The sequence below is a fragment of the Prunus persica genome, chromosome G7 (genome assembly GCF_000346465.2).
Source record: "Prunus persica cultivar Lovell chromosome G7, Prunus_persica_NCBIv2, whole genome shotgun sequence".
In the NCBI taxonomy this organism is placed as follows: Eukaryota; Viridiplantae; Streptophyta; class Magnoliopsida; order Rosales; family Rosaceae; genus Prunus; species Prunus persica.
Genome location: NC_034015.1, coordinates 1050416 through 1057853, shown reverse-complemented (window position 1 = coordinate 1057853; position 7438 = coordinate 1050416).

Below are 7438 nucleotides of genomic sequence, written 5' to 3'. Positions count from 1 at the left end.
TTTTAAAATACAAAAACGCTACGTTGCCGAACTCGTTTACCAATTATTTGTATGCGAAAGAGATACTAGTTTATTTAAAACAGAGTTATGTGGTGATAAAAAAAAATAAAAATGACAACAAAAGAGATATTGTTTTTGACAACTTTAATTCTTTCGTGTTATTCAGTGGATCGAACACGAAATTAGTAAGAAAGAATCATATTTAGCACACACTAAAGAAATTAGTAATATTCACTTGTTTTGAGATTCAGAACTACGTGCTTGAAACTAAAATATACAATTATTTTATATTAGTTAACTTCGTTGTAATCCTTATCTGTACAACTTTATCTGTTTTTCAAGTGATTAAAAGAGGTCATTCAGAACCATCACTTATAATTGCCATATTTACTACAACAGTTTGAGAATAGAAGACCGTTACTTATAAACTTCTGAATTTCATGTTGTCGCCTAATTAGCGAAAATTGTTTGGTGTTACACTATTTCAATTACTTTTTTTCGTTGTGTTCGGTAATTTAGAATCACTTCACTGTTTGCTCGTGTACCACACCTTTATCATCACAGTATTATGAAAATATAAAAAAATTCAAACCAAGTAAGCTATAAGTAAGAAGGTGATGTTATTTATTATCCGTTTAAACATTTAACGAACATATTGGGAGAACATAAGATTTTTGGGGCACGTCATAAGTATATGCTATATATTGATGTATCAAGTAGCGCTGATTATGGCATTTCCTTATGTGCTTGCGGGTGTGTAGAGATGTCTTGAAGAATGAACTTCGATATTTTATCTGGCGGACACTTACACCAATTCTCGACGCATGTGCACGGGCCGCATAAAGCAGATGTTTGGCACGGATAACGAGTAACTGGACCTCTTGCTTCGGCTCCAAATTGCACACCTACCACAATTAATATTTCCATAATTCATAATAAAACTGTTTCTTGCCTTTATTGTGAATATACTGCTTTATGAATAAGTTTACGTTACAAAAATATACACTTAAACTCGACTTTATGGCTGAAAATATCGACAATTGTTAGGTTAAAGTATATAATTTTAACGAGGTATCAAGGACATATACACATTTTCAAAATAAGTGAAGTCAACCAGGTTGGAGAAAAAAATTCCTATATGCAGTTTTATTGTTCAAAGAAGTCAGCCCCTGAGGTTAGCCTAGGTTGTTAGGATTAACGTTCGGATTATATTATGTCAAGAATAAATTTCTCTTTCATTGTAACAAAAATAAAAATTGAGAGAAGTATTTTACCTTTATATGAAACAAGAAGGAGCACAATGAGGAAAGCTGACTTGAATGAACCTTTCTCCATATCTATTCAATTTGTTGAAGGCAAGGAAGGATTATAGGTTTGTACGTGGTATAAAACTTGAATTCGGTGTCACTAGTTTTTAAAAAGACTACAATATATATTGGTGAATTTGAAAACTATGTTCTATGATTGCACATCTCGGTGAAGTTGGATTCAACGAATTGTTCATGCATGAATTTTGTAAACAAATCAATTTATCGAACTATAATGGTAAATAAGTTATGATAATAAGATTGCGATTTGATGCCTAGTCTAATTAGGTGCATATTCAAGCCATATAGCTTAATTTCTAACTTATTTGTGCTCACCAAACCTAAGATTGTATGTAACTTATTTTTTGTAAATGCACGTTTAGAAATGGTAAGTTAAATAAATTGTGCATTCATGAAAGGAAATATTATTTTAAGAGATGAATTTGTTCGATCAGAATGGTAACTAAATTAGCATATTAGGTTTCAAGCCAAAACAAGTACGACCTTAATTCAAAGTATATATATTTTATTAATGGCTTTATTTGCTGTACAAAAGTATGACTTTAAGCAACGCCATGACGAGCGCATTGGATTCAAAGAATTGTTCATGTATGGATTTTCTATAATAAAAAATCAATGTATTGAACTATAATGATAAATGAATTGGCATAATCGGATTTCGCTTTTATTCCTTATATAATTAGTGGCTTGAAATTATTGAAACAATATAACTTAAATTTCTAAGTTACCAGTGCTTTCCAAACTGTCGAATATATGTAACTTAATTTTCACATGTACATGTGTACATAACTATAAATCCTATAAATTGCGTATTCGTGAAAGGATTTTTTTTTTTTTCCAGAGATTAATTTGTTGAACAAAACGGTAACTAAATTCACATATTATGTTTCATGCCATAAATAACTTGGAAACCTAAACGAGTACAACTTGCAATTAAAGTATACATGACTCCAAGGACGGCGTTGTTTGTTGGTACGTAAGTATGAACTTTAGTAAATCTGTGATGGAACCACGGTAGATTGGAATTTCGATTACTCAATATTATCTTACCGAAACTAAGGCCAGAATCAAATCCCAATATATTATCGAATTAATGGACCTTGATGGTACATTTTTTAAAATACAAAAACGCTACGTTGCCGAACTCGTTTACCAATTATTTGTATGCGAAAGAGATACTAGTTTATTTAAAACAGAGTTATGTGGTGATAAAATAAAATAAAAATGACAACAAAAGAGATATTGTTTTTGACAACTTTAATTCTTTCGTGTTATTCAGTGGATCGAACACGAAATTAGTAAGAAAGAATCATATTTTGCACACACTAAAGAAATTAGTAATATTTACTTGTTTTGAGATTTAGAACTACGTGCTTGAAACTAAAATATACAATTATTTTATATTAGTTAACTTCGTTGTAATCCTTATCTGTACAACTTTATCTGTTTTTCAAGTGATTAAAAGAGGTCATTCAGAACCATCACTTATAATTGCCATATTTACTACAACAGTTTGAGAATAGAAGACCGTTACTTATAAACTTTTGAATTTCATGTTGTCGCCTAATTAGCGAAAATTGTTTGGTGTTACACAATTTCAATTACTTTTTTTCGTTGTGTTCGGTAATTTAGAATCACTTCACTGTTTGCTCGTGTACCACACCTTTATCGTCACAGTATTATCAAAGATAAAAAAATTCAAACCACGTAAACTGTAAGTAAGGAGGTGATGTTATTTATTATCCGTTCAAACATTTAACGAACATATTGGGAGAACATAAGATTTTTGGTGCACGTCATAAGTATATGCTATATATTGATGTATCAAGTAGCGCTGATTATGGCATTTCCTTCTGTGCTTGCGGGTGTGTAGAGATGTCTTGAAGAATGAACTTCGATATTTTATCTGGCGGACACTTACACCAATTCTCGACGCATGTGCATGGGCCGCATAGAGCAGATGTTTGGCACGGATAACGAGTAACTGGACCTCTTGCTTCGGCTCCAAATTGCACACCTACCACAATTAATATTACCATAATTCATAATAAAACTGTTTTTTGCCTTTATTTTGAACATACTGCTTTATGCTTAAGTTTACGTTACAAAAATATACACTTAAACTCGACTTTATGGTTGAAAATATCGACAATTGTTAGGTTAAAGTATATAATTTTAACGATGTATCAAGGACATATACACATTTTCAAAATAAGTGAGGTCAACCAGGTTGGAGAAAAAAATTCCTATATGCAGTTGTATTGTTCAAAGAAGTCAGCCCCAGAGGTTAGCCTAGGTTGTTAGGATTAACGTTCGGATTATAGTATGTCAAGAATAAATTTCTCTTTCATTGTCACAAAAATAAAAATTGAGAGAAGTATTTTACCATTATATGAAACAAGAAGGAGCACAATGAGGAAAGCTGACTTGAATGAACCTTTCTCCATATCTATTCAATTTGTTGAAGGCAAGGAAGGATTATGGGTTTGTACGTGGTATAAAACTTGAATTCGGAGTCACTAGTTTTTAAAAAGACTACAACATATATAGGTGAATTTGAAAACTATGTTCTATGATTGCACATCTCGGTGAGGTTGGATTCAACGAATTGTTCATGCATGAATTTTGTAAACAAATCAATTTATCGAACTATAGTGGTAAATAAGTTATGATACTAAGATTGCGATTTGATGCCTAGTATAATTAGGTGCATATTCAAGGTATATAGCTCAATTTCTAACTTTTTTGTGCCCTCCAAACCTAAGATTATATGTAACTTATTTTTTGTAAATGCATGTTTAGAAATGGTAAGTTAAATAAATTGTGTATTCATGAAAGGAAAAATTATTTTAAGAGATGAATTTGTTCGACCAGAATGGTAACTAAATTAGCATATTAGGTTTCAAGCCAAAACAAGTACGACCTTAATTCAAAGTATATATATATATTTTATTAATGGCTTTATTTGCTGTACAAAAGTATGACTTTAAGCAACGCCATGACGAGTGCATTGGATTCAAAGAATTGTTCATGTATGGATTTTCTATAATAAAAAATCAATGTATCGAACTATAATGGTAAATAAATTGGCATAATAAGATTTCGATTTTATTCCTTATATAATTAGTGGCTTGAAATTATTGAAACAATATAACTTAAATTTCTAAGTTACCAGTGCTTTCCAAACTGTCGAATATATGTAACTTAATTTTCACATGTACATGTGTACATAACTATAAATCCTATAAATTGCGTATTCGTGAATGGATTTTTTTTTTTCCAGAGATTAATTTGTTGAACAAAACGGTAACTAAATTGACATATTATGTTTCATGCCATAAATAACTTGGCAACCTAAACGAGTACAACTTGCAATTATTGACTCCAAGGACGGCGTTCTTTGTTGGTACGTAAGTATGAACTTTAGTAAATCTGTGATGAAACCACGGTAGGTTGGAATTTCGATTTCTCAATATTATGTTACTGAAACTAAGGCCAGAATCAAATCCCAATATATTATCGAATTAATGGACCTTGATGGTACATTTTTTAAAATACAAAAACTCTACGTTGCCGAACTCGTTTACCAATTTTTTGTGTGCGAAAGAGATACTAGTTTTTTTAAAACAGAGTTATGTGGTGATAAAATAAAATAAAAATGACAACAAAGACATATTGTTTTTTAAAACTTTAATTCTTTCATGTTATTCGGTGGATCGAACACGAAATTAGTAAGAAATAATCATATTTAGCACACAGTAAAGAATTTTATATTCGTTAACTTCGTTGTAATCCTTATCTGTGCAACTTTATTTGTTTTTCAGGTGATTAAAAGAGGTCATTCAGAACCATCACTTGTATTTGCCATATTTACTACAACAGTTTGAGAATAGAAGACTATTACTTATAAACTTTTGAATTTCATGTTGTCGCCGAATTAGCGAAAATTGTTTGGTGTTACACTATTTCAATTACTTTTTTTCGTTGTGTTCGGTAATTTAGAATCACTTCACTGTTTGCTCGTGTACCACACCTTTATCATCACAGTATTATGAAATATAAAAAAATTCAAACCAAGTAAGCCATAAGTAAGAAGGTGATGTTATTTATTATCCACTCAAACATTTAACGAACATATTGGGAGAACATAAGATTTTTGGTGCACTTCATAAGTATATGCTATATATTGATGTATCAAGTAGCGCTGATTATGGTATTTCCTTCTGTGCTTGCGGGTGTGTAGAGATGTCTTGAAGAATGAACTTCGATATTTTATCTGGCGGACACTTACACCAATTCTCGACGCATGTGCATGGGCCGCATAGAGCAGATGTTTGGCACGGATAACGAGTAACTGGACCTCTTGCTTCGGCTCCAAATTGCACACCTACCACAATTAATATTTCCATAATTCATAATAAAACTGTGTTTTGCCTTTATTGTGAACATACTGCGTTATGCATAAGTTTACGTTACAAAAATATACACTTAAACTCTACTTTATGGCTGAAAATATCGACAACTGTTAGGTTAAATTATACAATTTTAACGATGTATCAAGGACATATACACATTTTCAAAATAAGTGAAGTCAACCAGGTTGGAGAAAAAAATGCCTATATGCAGTTGTATTGTTCAAAGAAGTCAGCCCCTGAGGTTAGCCTAGGTTGTTAGGATTAACGTTTGGATGATAGTATGTCAAGAATAAATTTCTCTTTCATTGTAACAAAATTAAAAATTGAGAGAAGTATTTTACCATTATATGAAACAAGAAGGAACACAATGAGGAAAGCTGACTTGAATGAACCTTTCTCCATATCTATTCAATTTGTTGAAGGCAAGGAAGGATTATAGGTTTGTACGTGGTATAAAACTTGAATTCGGAGTCACAAGTTTTTAAAAAGACTACAATATATATAGGTGAATTTGAAAACTATTTTCTATGATTGCACATCTTGGTGAGGTTGGATTCAACGAATTGTTCATGCATGAATTTTGTAAACAAATCAATTTATCGAACTATAATGGTAAATAAGTTATGATAATAAGATTGCGATTTGATGCCTAGTATTATTAGGTGCATATTCAAGCTATATAGCTTAATTTCTAACCTATTCGTGCTCTCCAAACCTAACATTATATTTAACTTATTTTTTGTAAATGCATGTTTAGAAATGATAAGTTAAATAAATTGTGTATGCATGAAAGGAAATATTATTTTAAGAGATGATTTTGTTCGACTAGAATGGTAACTAAATTTGCATATTAGGTTTCAAGCCAATACAAGTACGACCTTAATTCAAAGTATATATATTTTATTATTGGCGATATTTGCTGTACAAAAGTATGACTTTAAGCAATGCCATGATGAGCGCATTGGATTCAAAGAATTGTTCATGTATGGATTTTCTATAATAAAAAATCAATGTATCGAACTTTAATGGTAAATAAATTGGCATAATAAGATTTCGATTTTATTCCTTATATAATTAGTGGCTTTAAATTATTGAAACAATATAACTTCAATTTCTAAGTTACCAGTGCTTTCCAAACTGTCGAATATATGTAGCTTAATTTTCACATGCACATGTGTACATAACTATAAATCCTATAAATTGCGTATTCGTGAAAGGATTTTTTTTTTTTTTTTTCAGAGATTAATTTGTTGAACAAAACGGTAACTAAATTGACATATTTTGTTTCATGCCATAAATAACTTGGCAACCTAAACGAGTAAAACTTGCAATTAAGTATATATGACTCCAAGGACGGCGTTGTTTGTTGGTACGTAAGTATGCCTTTTCTCTCTAATCTGTGATGGAACCCCTTTGTTTTCGGAATTTCGATTTCCCCCATACTATCTTACTGAAACTAAGGCCAGAATCAAATCCCAATATATTATCGAATTAATGGACCTTGATGGTACATTTTTTAAAATACAAAAACGCTACGTTGCCGAATTCGTTTACCAATTATTTGTATGCGAAAGAGATACTAGTTTTTTTAAAACAGAGTTATGTGGCGATAAAATAAAATAAAAATGACAACCAAAGAGATATTGTTTATAAAAACTTTAATTCTTTCCTATTATTCGGTGGATCAAACACGAA